Source organism: Lissotriton helveticus, chromosome 2_2 (genome assembly GCF_964261635.1).
Source record: "Lissotriton helveticus chromosome 2_2, aLisHel1.1, whole genome shotgun sequence".
NCBI lineage: Eukaryota > Metazoa > Chordata > Amphibia > Caudata > Salamandridae > Lissotriton > Lissotriton helveticus.
Genome location: NC_136060.1, coordinates 337950050 through 337967644, shown reverse-complemented (window position 1 = coordinate 337967644; position 17595 = coordinate 337950050). Strand labels below are relative to the sequence as shown.

General features: G+C 44.0%; 1 protein-coding gene across 1 annotated transcript in view; it reads right to left on the bottom strand.

The window, feature by feature from the left end:
- The window catches only part of EVC (EvC ciliary complex subunit 1), a 675738-nt gene that overhangs the window by 547782 nt on the left and 110361 nt on the right, over positions 1–17595 (bottom strand). The window lies entirely within an intron of this gene.

The window sequence follows — 17595 nt, the reverse complement described above, 5'->3', positions numbered from 1 at the left end:
TGTTACTAGTGATTTTCTGATAGCAGCCTCACTGACAGCCTCTTCTCTGTCTTACTCTTTTGGGGTTGTCACACCGATCCCGGGAGTGACGAGGAAGTCCGAGAGAAGACAAACCAGTGGCCTGGAGACCTGGGACCCTTCCACCACCAAGGACTCCGCCAAGTTGGCAACCGAGAGAATAAATAGTAGAAACAAGCGTGTCTTTAAGAAAATAAAACCCTATCTACCTCGACCCAGTTTTTGGCCCATTCATTCCATGCCACCACAGTGGGGAGGCTCCCAGCGGCGGTCGTGCTCTGGGTATCCTGGGCGCTCTTTCAATCAAGAAGCATGATGAGAAGCGGGCATCAGAAAAGGTGTCCACCAACCACCTACGCAAGTAAGCCCCGGCATCTGCACCTTTAATGGCCCCTGGAAATCCAATAAAACTGAGATTATTCCTGCGTGCCCGATTTTCTGCATCATCAACCCTGCAGAGCATGTCCTTCATGGCTGCTGACAGAGCTGTAACCTAATTTCTGAGGACAGTGGTGGTGTCTTCAACCTTCGATATCCAATGTTCCTCCTGTGTCACCTTATCCGACACTTTACGCAGGTCCTGGCGAATTAGGTTGACGTCTATTTTAATCTCGTCAATCTTTCCCTCCAGAGCCTCCCTGGAGGATTGTATTGCTTGTAGGAGGATACCGTTATCAGGTGGGCCCACCGATCCGGCAGGAAGGGGATCCCCGATCTGCAAGGGTTTAGTGAACTTGTCCATCTTCCCCCCCTTTCTGTGCTTTGGAATCTTTATTTCGTGCCATTGCGATCCACCGCCCTTTTGGACCGGAAGGTTTGCGGCCTATCCAAGGTACAAGGCGCCCTTGTCTCCAGGCACTGCCCGCTGATTGCCCTGTACCACGGCCCGTTGGCAACCGTCAGTGTGTTCACCTCTGGTTTCCGGCCGTGATGCCCACCCCCAGTCACTCTGGGGGCGGGGGCGAAAGGGCGGGGGAGGGTCGTCCACCCACAACCCACGTTCTCAATATCCAGCTATCTCACCTTTGGCTCTGCGACCTCACCGGCATCTCTTGTGCGAATTCCCCCTTCGTCCAGTGTCACTCACCTTCCAGTAGTGTTATCTCCGGGCAACTTCATGTGCCGGCATGGTCATCGGGGGAGTACGTGTCTTTGTGACTGCCCTGCCTCACATCAGCGTCCCTGTCTCCATCCGGCGCCCCTCCACCGGGAGTTGGAAAAGGAGTCTGTCGCCACAAAATGGCGTCCCGCCTGTGACTTACAAATGGCAGGTGTGCTTCATTAATAAAAAGGTCCCCATTGCCACAGTTCTGCTTGTCACCAAATCCTTTTGCCTGAAGGAATGCTCTTGCCGCTTTACACCCCCTCCACTGTGTCACCAATGATTGCAGTCTGTGGGGGGGGGAACTCTTCACCTCATCTACCGCTCTATTATGTGTGAGCCTTAGGTGGGTGCCAACACCCTCCACCGTTCAAAGTCTGCCGGCTCACCACTGCTGTTCCAGCACTGCAGCGCCCTCCCTCTATGTAGGTTTACTGTACCGCAGGGCAGCCGTCGTTGCTGAGGCGTCTGTGTGTCTCCCTAGTAGCAACACCTCCGCCGATTCATCCCGGGTGTCAGTGCCAGCAGCGTCAGCTTTCCACACGCTGTCCACCCTGATTTCGGCAGAATGAAGCTGCGCTCTGCACCCTCTCTCTGCCCACTAGCGGGGGGGACGCAGAGAAGTCCGGGAGATGCAGTAAGGACTTCAGGGACACCCACCGCACTCCTCAGCTGTCCGCTCGCCTCCTCGCCGGTTGTCGCGGTGCAACCTTTATTTTGACGCCGGCTCAGCGACCGCCGTCTTCACGGTTCCGATCGGACTGCCACCATTTTACCTGCGGCCCGAGCTCCGATGCAAGTCGCGCCCCACGCCTTCTCCGAGGGATTTCTACAGTTACAAACCCGCCATCACACCGCCCAAAAGTTCCGACACCTTTCCTGTATGTTTTCCGCTCTAATCACAGCTGCGCATAGAAGTATTTTGAGGATCTCTTTCCTGGCCCACGGAGCACCGGTCATACACGTCTAGTCCGCCATGCTGCTGGCCACGCCCCCCTGAAAATTAATTTATGTTCCCCATTGCGTAGGACGCTGTTTTGCTGGAAAGAGGTCTTGGGGACAGGGACTTCACAGACCACAGTGCCCCGCTTATCGCAGCAAGTCATAGGGCAGAGAGGTGAGCCAAACCTCTTGCTGGCACAATATCATTCACCTACTATCCCTACAGTGCAGGATATGCTCAGCAGAAGACAGGGCCTGTCTGTGCCCGTCCCTTTCATCTACTTCACACATTTGTCAGTTAGAATGGGGAAGCTACTCCTCTGTTATGTAATTTTTAACATCTGCAGTATGAGCTGTCAGGGAGGAGATTATATTGGTAGAAGAGGAGCTCAGTCTAAGTGAGTTGGAAGGTCGCTGGTGACTGCTGCAGTAGACACAGGGGCAAATCTGAACGGCTCTATCTTTGAACACAGTCTCGACCTTTAACTCACTGTGCAACTGCTGTAGTTGAAGTTCATCAGTGTCCAACTGAGGACTTGGCTGAATTAGTCCAATCAGCAAAGAGGGAAAAATGAGACTGTGAAAAAGAGCTGTGGGAAAATTAACTCAGCCTTAAGGGGCTTCCTACTATCTTGAGCTAATGTACTGGAGTCCCTTTTTGAACAGTTTTACATTAAACGTAAGCTCTTTTTATGAACCCCTTTGAAAACTTGATTGAAAGAGTAGAGATGATAGAAAACTCTGTCTTTGTCCTGCCCGGTTCTTCATTTGTTCCATCTGTGCGTCCTTAGAACACAAGGGTCCGGTTACCTGATGTGTTTGATCATAAGTCCTCAGTATCTTCTAATTTAATAACAAATACAGTACTAAATACAGGTGATCCTTTAGATTGGACTAACTCTCTTGAAAATACTGGTAGGTCGAATGCACCCAGGGGCAAGGTGGCATTATCTTTATACACTTTTGACCATTGGTCTTTTTGTTGTTCACTCTTATCCTGTTCCCTCTACAGGCCCTTGGAAAAGATTTGGTGGCCCAGGAGTTGATAGATCAATGGAAGCTTCAGCTGGAGAATCTATTGTAAGGCCAACAGTTTTTAACTTACCACCTAAAGTAACACGGTTTGTGATAATGCTGGTCAACAGGGTGTAAGAATTTAGTAAGCATTTGTAGAGCTGTAAACTTTAACCAACCAAATATGGCCAGTCAGATAATGTGTATACTTGCTTGTCTGGAAATTCTTCCAAATAGAATTCAGGTACTGCATCTGGGTATCTTTTACAAGCCTTGCACATTGCATGGTCTTTACACCCTACTTTACTCTGTACAAGGTTGAAGCGCTGACTAATTAGGATAATGACTGACTTGATCCTGTTATTACCTGAAGTATTCACTTTATTTCTGTTCTTATTCCAAGTGTGAGTCCCAGTACTATACCTAACACTTAAGGGTCCTTCTACCCCAATAGTTTATAACAATCCTGAGTTGGAACATAGTGGGCTTATCAAACAAGAAGGAGAACCCAGAATGGTTGGATTTCATTAATAGATTTGATATAAATTGTCTCCAGGAAACTTGGGCAATTCTCTTCCTGATGGATTTTTAACAACATTCACTCCTGCTGTCCCTACAACCTCTGGAAGATCGAAAGGTGGTTTGTAAATTCTGGTAGCTTTAGCTCCAAATTGCACAGTAGTCGAGGTTCAAATGAAATTGTCTAACTTGTCAGCTATTACACTAGCGACCCTAAATTTGGATATCTTGATGATTGACAATTTTTAGAATTCCAATTTTTCCCATTGCAATTTATGTATTCATTGAAATCTATGCTGGAGAGTGATAATACACAGCATAATATATATTCTCACTTGTTGTAGGTATTTTTAATTTAGACCTGGGTAAAGATGAGTGTTGAAGGTGTGATAACTCCATAGTGGGTGCCTCTATTTGAGCACTCACCTCAAGGTGAATTTATGAATACTTTCACGATTTTAATGTTAGCGTAGACTTAGGGTCGAGCTATATTGCAGGTACAGTGCCCCTTACCTTTACAGGAAGAGAGTGCTCATCTGCTATCAACTTTATTTTTATTCCGATCTCATTTTGTCAGTTTACGGTATTTTATATAAAAAATGGCCACTGTGCTTACTTGTGCCCAGTTATAGTGCGCCTTGCGCACATTCTTTTCTTCTGCGAATTTTCAAGCAGTCTCAGAGATTGTAAAGCTTTCTGGACTCCTTTTAGTGATCACAACTGAATTAATATTTCACTTGTCAGGCATAAAGCACCTAACCTTGTCAGTCTATGCAGGGAGAGGTTTTATGTACCGGGACGTAAAGATATATTTGCCAACATATTGCCCATGGCTGTCCATAAAAGGTTAATTGCAAAGTGTCCAGGGTTCTGTTTCTGTATTCTCTTCAGTCCATCGGTAACTATGCAAAATAAATTCTAGCCTCATCAGGGAAATCAAATGTAAGGAGTGATTGCAGGTGGTTTAAGCACCCATGTTCGAAGGCTCACAAAGATAATTTTGACCCCCCAAAAATAAAGCACCCCAACCACATGGGGTACTCCTTGACTGATACAAATTGGATGTTAACTTCTGGGCCCCATCGCTTACCTTGATCATTAAAGCTGCTGTAAAGCATGGTATCACCACCTCCTTCCTGGTTATGACCAGTAATAGTGCTTGTGTTTCAAAAAGATAATAGAATTATTCCTGTCAGTACAATCCAATTTCCCTTTTAGACTCACTCATCAAGGTTATCAGAAGTATCCTATTAAATAGACTTGCAGAAAGGAAGGATTTAGACCATGTAGTGGGGACTCTGGATCAGTGCCTGAAGCTTAACCCGATTATTAAGAAACATACAGTAGCCAAGCAAGTTTCGCCTCTAAGGCCTTTATGGACCTAACTTCGGCAACTTTATAAAATTATTCATACTATAGGTGAAGACTAACATATTGTTTCTTTTTTATGCAACCTGCATTAAAAAAAATGTTGGCTTCCGTTAGATATAGTGTCGGGCTGAATGTATGCATTTATTCTAAGGGTGGGCGTAGTGCGCGTAGCAGGGCTATGCGAAGCTCCGCAAAGTGGGATGGGCGCTTCGTCCACCCACAGACTTCGCGTAGCCCCACTACGCGCCGGCCGCCTCCCTCCAGCCCTCTTCTAGTCCCATATTTTTTTACTATTAAAGACATTAAAAACAAAAGAAAAAAAACACTTACCTGGATGCGGCGTCCCGGGGCTCCCTCTTCCTGTTGACCCGCCGGTTTCTTCATAGGAATGAGCATGCGCCCACGCATGCGCCTTTCTTGCGAGGAATGCGCATGCTCGGGTGCCCGCGCATGCGCATTCCTCTGAAGAAGTCGGCGGGTCAACAGTAAGAGGGAGCCCCGGGACGCCGCATCCAGGTAAGTGCTTTTTAGGTCTCGGACTAGCGTCCCACGCAGTGGGCGGAGTCTGAGATTTTATGTTGTCTAGTATGGGGGCTTGAACCCGCCCCTCTTCTCCATTGGCTGGCCTCGTAAATGCTGGCCAGCCATTGGAGGAGAGGGGAGTCACTCAGTTCAGGCCCCGTCTTAACGCGATTCGGGGGCGTTTTTCTCTCTTTTTTTAAGTCCCGCCCCTTTTCTAGTGGTGGGCGTTACACCCTCCCTTTTGCCGAGGTCCCAGTCTATTCCTCCTGTAATGTAACTTTTGCCACCTCTTGTTTTGTAAATGTAATTTAAAACTGGCGCTCTGAATCTGGCACAGCTAAGCCACACGGTGAAACCCGATAATAGGAACACTCGTAGACACGTACTTTGGATCATGTGTCAGGTTCACAAAGCCGGTACAAATATAAGAAGCTTTTGCCCAGCCGCAGTGCACCAAGCTTATTGTGTGTGGCCCTCGGCAATAGCAAAATTACTATATATTTGAAATGTATTTTGAACACAAAGTGAATGGTGTTAAAGTTGGAATTTCGAAAGCAGGTGGTGCACGTGACAAAAACGTACCGCTCACATGGCAATTTTGCACGGTTCTAACACTTTATGGTGGGCTTCTCACAGCGAAACAATACACACAACCGAGCAAAGCGTTGATATTACGCCCACACGTTGCTTTCAGTAAATTATAATATTCAACCACGTCGCCCTTTATCCTCTTCTTGGACATGAATGACGGAGTTTCAATAGCAGGACAGGATACTTCGGAACTTTAGCGGCCATCTTGAAGTTATAGGTCTAGCGGTAGGTATGGTGCAAAGCCAGACAGGACAATGAAAAGAGGCACCAAAAAGCTGACATGGTGCTAATCTTTGCATTTGAACTTCCAAACACTTTATTTTACTTTAATACTGTAGTCAATTGCGCACTGATACAATATGCAAGACAGTTTGTGAATGCAGATTCCAAGCCTGGCCCAATACAAATGTTCACATTAACATGTAGAGTATTTTGAGTTGCAGTTTTTCCCGAGCTGTTCAAAAGCCGCATCGTTTACATTCACATGCACGTAAAAGTTGGTATTCGGAAAAATGCATCCGGTGAGATAAAAGGTGCAAGAAGTGTTTTTTGGGATCACAGGGAAAAAAGTATTTACGGTATTTTATATAAAAAATGGCCACTGTGCTTACTTGTGCCCAGTTATAGTGCGCCTTGCGCACATTCTTTTCTTCTGCGAATTTTCAAGCAGTCTCAGGCTCCTAGTTTTTTGTTTTGTCCTGAGCTGCGACGGCAGGGTAGCAATTTATCCAATTCAAAATTACTACTTTTCTACCCTGTTTACAAATACTTGTTTTTCTTCCTTTTCACGTTTCTGGCAGGTACAGTAGGCTAAGTGGGGGGTTAGGTTTTATCCATGTGCTAGCCCCTGAAGTTGTATTTACAGTAGAGCTGCTCTGCTTGGCAGTGCGTGACAGAAAACTCCCTGGATATCCATATTTGGAGTGAGGTGTACGGAAGACGGCCAGCCTGCCACATGTGGTCATCTGATGCCTGTGCGTTCAGGGGCACCTCCAGGCCATTATGTCTTCTCCCTGGACTCTCTGCCACTCATTGGCCTCCATTCTGGCTTTCCGACAATCCACCTCGGCAGTGTGAGCCCGCTTTTGAGGTTTAAGACCATGACTGTCAAAGGCTGAGTGTTCCGGGACTGAAGTCCTTCCGTGACATGGCACGCTGAGCACAGAGTTAGAACACAGCCCTCTGCCTCAGATAATCTTTGTGCTTATATAAAAGTTCAGCACCTCGTATGAGGCAGTAAGCGCTCTATAAATGTAACAACAGTAGCATAATATCCATTACAATGTATGGATAGGGCGCCGTTCTTGTTAAAGGAGCATCTCCTAGCAGTCAATCTGAACAAATGGCACAAAGAACGCTTTCTACTGCCCCCCTCGCCCCCCCATACTACCCTGAGATGTGTGGCAATTTAGTACAAGAAATGAGCAACTTTGGTGATTTAGTTTGTAGAAGAATCTGATTACACAATGCGTGTTTCTATTGAAAGCAACCTATTTGCGAATGAAGAGGTAAAATGTCTTATCAGTGTTATATATTATACAGCTAGCTGTTCTGTTCTTTTGGTGAATGCTTGTCTTAGTAGCCGTTCAGCCGGCTCATTATCGGCATATTTTATTTTAATGAACCAACTCGCCCTCAGCAATGAGGACGGAGCTTTGCAGCAGGGGCGTTAAAAGTGGGCGTGAAAGGGTTAAATGCGATTTGATGAAAAGCCGAGCTCCTACAGAATGCATAATCGGTATGTGGCGGGTGGATGGGTAAAAGTATGGCGGGACTGGTGCAGAGTAATTTGTACTTAAAAAGAGAGCTTACTGGTTCCACTGAGCCTTCACAGATAGGAAAAGTGCCTGTTTTGAATGCTCACATTGTTTAGGCAGGCCGCTGCTGCTCCTCGGACCGAGTGTGACGGACTCCACCCCAGTCCCACTGACCTGCATGGGAAAGTATAGACGGTGGCAGTAGGCGTGTGAAGACTGCCGCCGACCCCCAGGATTGCCATGCTGCAGTTCAGGAATTGAATGAGCAGTCAAGAGGGCTTTACATTTTGATGTTATCTTGTGCGTTTGCAATGCATTCAAGGTCGGGGGTCAAACGGCTTCTGGCAAAGAGATATTGCTGTTAACTTTTCGTTCTGTGACTGCAAAGAGAGGATTTTGTAAAGTGACCTATGTGGGGTCAGGGAGTGTGAATGAAAGGGTAGTAGTTTGGGATTTTTTTATAACACACAACAACATTTGAACACCTGGAAATAAACTGCACATAATTAAAAATATGTCAGTAGGAAGAAAAGCGCACACGAGCCTCGTTTTTAATTCTGAAGTGTGACGGAAACAACGTTTCTGATAGGTGCGAAAATGAGAAATATTCCATGAAAGTTGATAAACTTATAGATATTTCAGTAAAACTATATGTTGTGCAAAGTTATTGGGCATTTCAAAGCAAATGTGCAGTTTGTAAATTCAGTTCCCTTCTACGTCATGCCTAAGTAATATATGTGCAAATGTATGCTTCAAAATGAATCCTCTGCCACTTACCACTCTGCTGCTTTAAGGGTGTGGTTTATCACTCCTGCAGTTCAGAAGAGAGCTGGAGCCAAGAAGCATCTATTCTACTCAGCTAATAATATCCACCACCTCGTCCCTAGGACACCTAAGGGCTACCCCCCTAGCCCTTGCACCTATGTGGCTGTCAGCTAGGTGTGTATGGAAAGAAAACACTTAGACATACGTACGTACGTGCACATTAAGTCTGTGCAAAATTTCTGTCATTCCCTTCCGGTAAATCTGCAAAATACCAAATTGACTTTTAAAACTATTTTTTTTCTCCGTGAAATCCGTCCTAGGTCCATTTTGGAAGCAAAACGTGGTTTGCTAAATCACACGACGTGAACTGGAACCACTATTGTTCGGTTCGTTCGCGTTGTTCCTATGCTCCTTAAACCTCTCCTTATTAGCAACTTTCTCTATTTTGCACTTTCATTTCCTCCTATAAAACTTGTTTCATTCAACTGCGCTTTAATGTAAATGTGTCGCTCCTGCTTACGCACACATTTGTGCGGGTGCCACGTAATTGCACGCGACATAATTACACTGCACTCAATGCCACATACACTCCAAATACCACTCAGTGCCACATAATTACACGCCACATAATTACACTGCACTCAATGCAACATACACTCCAAATACCACTCAGTGCCACATAATTACACGCCACACAATTACACTCTACTGAATACAACATACACTCCACAAAATACCACTCAGTGCCACATATTTATATGCTACATAATTACACTGCACTCAATGCAAAATACACTCCAAACAATACCACTCAGTGCCACATAATTACACGCCACACAATTACACTCTACTGAATACAACATACACTCCTCATAATACCACTCAGCGCCACATAATTACACACAACATAATTGCACTCTACTCAATGCAATATAAATACAGTCCACATAATACCACACAGTGCCACATAGTTATATGCTACATAATTACACTGCACTCAATGAAACATACACTCCAAATAATACCACTCAGTGCCACATAATTATATGCTACATAATTACGATGCAACATACACTCCAAATACCACTCAGTGCCAGATAATTACACACCACATAATTACACTCTACTGAATGCAACACACACTCCACACAATACCACTCAGTGCCACATAATTATATGCTACATAATTACACTGCACCCAATGAAACATACACTCCAAACGATACCACTCAGTGCCATATAATTATATGCTACATAATTACACTGGACTCAATGCAACATACACTCCAAATACCACTCAGTGCCGCATAATTACACGCCACAAAATTACACTCTACTCACTATCGACTTCTCACTCTACTACTTACTGTGTGTGTGGGTGCTAATGCAATAGGTCTCGCATATGCACGTGATGAAGCTATTGGCAATGTAAATGACAATGCCATTTATTTATGATTTTAAAAAAAACTAAATAATGAGCAATGCCAATAGCTCTACCTTTAATGCTGCCAAGACCATTGCATTGTAAATGCTTGTTCTTTTATTTTATGTCCTTATTAGTAAAAAAATATGGTACTAGAAGAGGACGGGAGGGAGGCAGGTGGTGGGCAACTTCGCGCTGCCACGGAGTGGGCGTAGTGTTGCCTACTACGCCTACTTTGCAAAGGGCGAAGTAGGCAGCACTACGCCCACTCCGTGGTCGGAGCGAAGTCTTTTGCCCAGGGTTAATTTATTCAACCTAGAGAGGAAGTTTCATCAGTGGTGTATCCTAGCACACTTCCTATTTATGTTGCATCTTACCCACCTTTATAGGACATTGGGATGGAAAAGGCAGGATATGGAGGTAGTAGACAGATGTCCAGTTCTTGCTTTATTATATGCTGATGATACAGTCTTACTTTATAGAAAGCTATAGACCTGCAAAGTCTGCTAGCTCCTTTGTGTTTTTCATGGAATATTTCGATCTAAGTACCCACTTTAACAGGTCTCATGTAATGATAGCATGCCCAGAGCAACAAAAACAATAGAGTTTCGAGTCTCTAGAAACATAAGTAGGGGTAAAACATTGTCCTGTTTGAGTGATGTTTTACTCATATAATAATTAGGGACCATGTTAGAAATTGGGTTACTGGTTTACTAGGGTGTGAGTCTTGGTCAAGCAGCAACCACAATCTTAGTCAGGGTAAGGCACACGCAAAACACAAATTAACCTGCGCTCACCCCCTGGTAGCTTGGCACAGAGCAGTAAGACTTAACTTCGAGGGAATGTGTAAAGTATTTGTAGAACACTTCAAACAGTAAAACAGTGATAACACCACTCAGAAAAATTCCACACCGGGTTAGAAAAATAGAGCTTAATTAAAGAAATAAAAGAAGACCAAAATGACAAAAATATAATTAGTGGAAATTAAGTTATGAATTTTGAAAGCATAAACTGTAAAATAGTGCCAAAATCGTCAACCGTGGCTGTCTGGTCATGCTGGACTGGGTTAAAGTCAAAGGTTCAGGCAGATCATGTTGGGGTGTGGGTCGGATAAAAACACAGATAAGTCCTGCTGAAGTTTTACCTTCTCAAATGTTGTGCCAAGAGTCCTGTTTCCATTGGAGATGGTCACGAGCAAGGAGTGCATCGAGGGAGGTGGTCAGCATGGTGAAAAGAGCAGGATGGGTGTCGTGGATGGGTGGGCTAGAACTTTGCAGTCACCAGCGGGCTGTCGATATTGCTGTGTGAAGAGATGGGCTGGTGGCAGCTCACGCTGAATTTTGGTGCGAGTGGCGTGTTGCGAGCGGCGTGTGTGACCGCACTGGCCCATTTGCGGTCACACAGAACCCAAAATGTTGTTTTCGAGGGCCCGTGAGCCACACCAAGGGACCAGGACCTGAGCAACACCATTTGGGGGTCAGCCCTTGCTACAGGTGGGTCCAGGATCTACATGGAAAGCCATTTATTGTCCCCGAGGCTCAGATCAGGAAGCCAGTAGACTGGCGACTTGAGTCATTCTGGGATCCTGGGTTCAAGTTGAAGTAGCAAGTCCAGTTCTTCTTCACCAGGCAAGAGGGCAGCAGGTCAGCATAGCAGGGCAGCAGTTCCTTTAGAGCAGCAGTCCAGCAGAGTGTTAGTCCTGGCAGTAGCACAGCAGTCCATCCTGGCAGAGTATCTATAGGTCCAGAAGTGTACTGAACAGTTGGTGTCGGAGGTCCTCCTTTATAAACAGTTTTACCTTTGAAGCTTCTGGAGCCATGCCTTTTAAGTATACATAGGCCCTGCTTTCCTGGCTCTGGCTCCAGACTAACTACAGGGGGTATACAGCCCTTTGTGTGGAAACAGGACACAGCCTATTTGAGTGTAAGTGAGGATGTGTTCAGCGCCTCCCTCTCAACTGCCAGCGATGGTCCGTCCAGTCACACCAAAGCTCCCATTTTGTCCAGCTGTCTGTGAGTATACACAAAGTCCAATAGTCAGCTACACCCAGTCATGTAACCAGAAACAGGCAGCAGGCACCAAATTGCTAAGGCAAGAAAATGCCAACTATCTAAAAGTGTCATTTTCAGAATTGCAATTTAAAATCAGGCTTCACCATGAATTTGGATTATAAATTGTGATCCCAGAGTCACCAAACATGTAATGGCTATCTCTTCCCATTTGGAAATTACACTTATAAAATATAATAAGGCAACTCTAAAGTTAACCTATGGGAGAGATAGGCCTTGCAGTAGTGAACAATAAATTTAAGAGTTTTTTACTACCAGGACATGTAAACTATGAAAGTACATGTCCTACTTTTTGAATACATTGCATTCTTCCCTCTATTGAAGAGAAACTTTGGGCCTTGCAAAAGGTGTATTTTGCCAGGTCGAAATGGCAGTTTGAACTGCACATGCAGACTCTGCAATGGCAGACCTGAAACATGTTTAATATGCTACTTAATCTGGGTGGCTAAGCCAGTGCTAAAGGCAAACTAGTAGCATTTAATTTACAGGCTCTGGGCACATGTAGTGCCACTTTACAAGGCAATTACAAGTAACTTAAATTTGTCAAATGGGTGTAAGCCAAATCAACATGTTTTAAGAAGAAAACACAGGTACTTTAGCCCTGGTTAGCAGTGAGAAGGTGCACAGAGTCCTATTGCCAATAAAATCGAATTCAGCAAACAGTAGAGAGCAAAGGCAAAAGGTCTGGGGGTGACCCTGCAGAAAATGCCAAGTCCGACAGACTCTACTTTCCTCCAGGAGACTTCTATTTTCTAGATCTGTTGCAGTGGTTTTCAATTTTGCTACCAGATTAGGAAACAAGCCAACAGAGTTGATGCTCAAGACTAATCAGTTAAAGTGTGTGGCAATTGTTTCTTATGGTAGGTATATTTGGGTCCTAGTGGTTATAACTTGTTACTGAAAATGATGGAAAAGCTTTTAGAATTTACTGGATGGCATATATTAGGACATCGTTTAGAGAATTGGGCCATCCACAGCAATTTGAGAGATCCGAACAAGGCTTGGTCTCTACAAACATAACTTGTTGCGTAAACAGGCTCATAGAGAATCTGTAAAGTTAATAAAACTCCCTGTACAAGCCATATTATGTTGAAAACATCACCCTTAATTAAACCTGAGCTAACCAATGTAACAAAAAACATTCATTATTTTCTGCTGACCCGTTCAGAATGAATTTGATCCATCACACTAAGAATAGCAAGGCTGAGCAGTCAAAGGTTTACTCATACAAGAGGCTGTGGGCTTGAATATCTCACACACTACTAAATACTACTCACATATTTACAAATATATACAGAACGGAAGGAAGAAATACTTTTGAGGACACTTTAGAAAGGCCTCACAAATAACAGGTGGTGCACACCCAAAGAAATCCCTTAGATCTGGTAAACCTCTAAATGCACTCTGGGTCCTTTGTTCAGGAAGCGCATTTACATACTGTGCACCATCAAGTCCTAGAAACAAAATAGCCCCCATATGTCCATCACAACTCAGCTGGTGAAGTTAATATGAGTCAGGTCCACTGACTTTATCGGGGTACCACCACCATAACTAAAAGCAACATTCTATAGGTAAAATACAATAAAATTAATACTGAAATATCTACAATGCAGTGTATGAGTCTTTTTTCAAACTTTGCATTATTTAAAAAGCAGTCACATGAACCAAAAACCAAGGACTAAGACTACATGTTTCTGTTTCAGGAGTTCTTAAGATGAAGGGAAGCTCTCATAGGGCCATGGATTCATCTCCCAGGAGACTTAGGGCGACAATAAAAGAAATTGTGTAGGGCTCATGTGGGAGATCTGTTGCTCAATGGTGGGGCCTCTGCAATTCCTCGGACACCACTTTTTCCAAATATGCACATTTTTATAAATGCATAAGACTGCATGAGTCAATACTCATAACGGTCTTGTCCCTCAGCACTGCCTTTCATGTGACTGAGGGTTGTGTTTTTCCAAGCACTTCTTTTCTCAGTGTCCCTGGCTTCAAGCAGAGAATGCATAGCTTTTTAGGTGAGTGGTGCCTGATAGCATTACAGCCCCACCGTCCCATCTGCTTACGGCTTCTCAACACTGCTTGTGTGCCAGCATGGGAGCCCGCTCTATTTTCCTCCCACCCTCAATTTGAAAAGCCAGGGACTGTGGTGCGGTGTGAAGAAACAAAGTCATGCTCCCAATCCCATGATGAACAGAGTGCAGCTGTGCTCTAGTGATATCCCTGGGGTGCTAGCACACCCCAGACAAAAGTAAAGATTTTATGGGAGTCAGTTTTTCTCTGGGGCACTGATCGTCCCCACAGCGAGAGTGATAAATTAGCAGGTGTAGCATCACATGCTAGACATCCTCTGGCGTTCCCTAGTGGAATTAGAAGGTTCTTCCTTACCAGGTGCATTACAACATGTTTTTTCCTGATGGCTCTGGGCACCCACTAGACTGGCCCACTATAAAGAGGATAAAAAAAGGATGTTATCTCTGGCCCCATTGGGTCTTTTTTTAACTAAGATAGTGGTGTTTTGCTCCTGTTGGGGAGTTGTATGGCATTTTAGATTCCGAATGGATTTTCCCGATTCATGTCCTTATATAGGTACAATTCACGTGGCCCTTATATAGGCATAGAAATCAAGCCCATATTTAGGCATAGCCCATGCAACCCAAATACAGGCATGGCTGCTTCCATTCGCTCACCAAACGTCACAACGATTTCTTGGAAAACCAGCTTAAGCCGTTAGGGACTTCCCCTTGCTTGAATATCGATTTCTCCAAGAACTCAGTTAGTTTTACAATGAACATCTATTCCTTAGGGGTTCATTCATGACATGCATATGCCCGACTTTACGTCAAACATGGCATTCCTAAACACCTTCAAGGTATAAATATACCTTCACTTGCTATGGCAAAGTACGGTGGTTCGAAGCAGTTCGACAACCTACTTGCCCGATGCAGCTCGCTACAGCAAGTGCCGAAGGAAGCCGACTCTCCAGCTGACGCACTGACAAGAAGCTGTCCTCCTCTGCCGAGACCATACTTACTTCTTCCCTCGTACTAGACCTAGGTTAGGTACATTGGGGTAGGCGTATTTTAGTAGCACCAGTTGAGTATTTTAGCCTATATTATTTATGTATGTATTTTTATACGGCTTAGAAACCATACAATGCTATTACAGTATTATTTTATAATACTATTCTCACTGCACAAATTATACTTTGCATTCTGTCTATGGATTGTAGCAGTTCACCTCTCTTGCATGAGAAAGAAGACTGTTCAATAAACCTTTTATTGAAAACGCCTGTCTCACTATTGCTCTGCAAACTCTGTACAAACGAAGCATGCACGATTGACTGAGGAAATACTTATCTATTGTTTCCACGACTCTGAGGATATTTTCCAGTCCTAGGGAAACAAAGTTGTCATGTTTATGCGGTTGTCAGAAACAAACCCCTTCTTGTGAATTCGAGAAAGTTTCTAGTGACCTCTGAGATAGCTGGCACTCACAATTAAGTTTAGTATATTCGATAGAGACCTACTGACCTAAGTCCTACGTCATATCTATAGGGTATATTATTCCAATGCGCAGAGCCTATGGGTAATATAGGAACTACACTACATGGCGCCCAACATTTGGTAAGGCACTAATTTAACGATAGATACTAAAGTAATTCAGTCGTGCTTTTCTCAGAGACCCCTTTTCCGTAATACTCCAATAGACGTCTGGAGTGGGTAAAGGGATAATATCCGCCATAGCGGAGTAGGACGAACAATCCTATGTATTAGCTGTTTGGGTTGTTCAACGTTGAAGGATACAGTGTTCCAAAATATTGTGCACCTTATCTTTGTTTCCTTGAATCTTGATCTGCAAGTTTTTAGTTAAACAAAATGTCTCTAAACGGTACAATAACACCGAAACAGTTGGAGCTACAGGCGATGACGCCGTACAAGCTTTAAACTATACAGGTTTCCAAGACACCGACGATGATGCTACAAGCATACCTCTAAATTTAAGGAAAGCCATCACTATAAAACTTATAAAACATGGCCAATCAGCAAGAGGTGGTAAGGCAGTTTTTGTGAAAGAGGCACATGAATATCACCAGACAGAGGTATTCTATTTGTGGATAGTCTTCCCTGAAGCAGATCCAAGAACACATGTGTTTCACTTCTACAAAGAAGAAGAACCACCGGAGGAATACATTCCTTTCGAGTATATTGAAATTCCACTAACATACCAAGAGCATGCGCTCTGGTTTAAAGGTGCCCTAAAACATATAAATCACATTACCAGGCATGGTCCACTAGGTAGACCAGGAGCAACATGGCCGGTCTTAGCCAGCTATACACCACATCCTGAACTTAAGGAAATGACAGATGTGGCACTACTATCTCTACTGAAAGAGCTAATAAAAATGTATAGACAATTGGTTCAATATGTCATGCGGACTCTTACAGTCCAACCGGCAATAATGATTCCACAGCATTCCCCCCCACCAGGGGAAAAACAAATAAAATAACACCACAGACTCTACATTCGGTCATTGGTAAATTACCCGCAAAACTGAAACAAATTCCATTCTGTATAGCTCAAAAGATTACTCAAATCGAAGCAGTATTTCCAAATACTACCTCTCATGAGAAACACAGAATTTTAACAGTCTGTTTACCAATGGGGATTGCACCACATCTGGAGGACTGCAACACTTGGGGTACAGTCTTTGCTGCAATATACACTAAAACACACGGTGTTGCGTCAATGGCGGAAATACCAGATGTCCTGAAACAGATTCAAAATGAATACGGGGTAGAGCCTGCTTTAAATCTAGGTATGAAATTACTGAAAGGTCTCAACAATAATATTAGCCAATATTAAAGGTGATGCAGCATACGTGGCGATCTGCCAAAAGTTAAGGGAATTTGATGTAACTGAGCAACCACAAGAACTGGCCAGAATAATTGAAAAATCCTATGAAGAATTAGGTAGAGACAGTCTGGGAGGGAAACCAGTAAAACCCCAACTGTCTGAACGTCCTGAAAAGGTCTTTACTAAAAACACTCCTACACCTATTAAAAAGAAGTGGGAAAAAAGCAAACAAACTTCTAAACTGAAGCGTTCTCAATCCAGAGGTAGGTCTCGACAAAAGGAGCCCTCTGAAAGGAGGAATAACCTCAGGAATAGGGATCATTTGAGAAAACCTGATAGATATCAAGATACTGATACACGTTCCTCTTGTACCTTTCAGACTTCATCACAGAAATACGAAAGAAGAGGACGGTCAAAAACAAGGAAGAAGGCGTGAAGTCCAAAGACGATCAACACGTTCAGAAAACCAAGAAACCTCAATTCACCAAAACGAGGGTAGCAGGTCTAAAAATCAGACATGATCTTGAGGAACAAAACTCAAGAATGGGGAATGGGCTCAGACAATGTTGGACAGCGCAGCAGAAGTCACCATAGCTCGCATGAACTTGAAGGATCATCTGGAGACAGTAGGCTTGAATAAATACATTC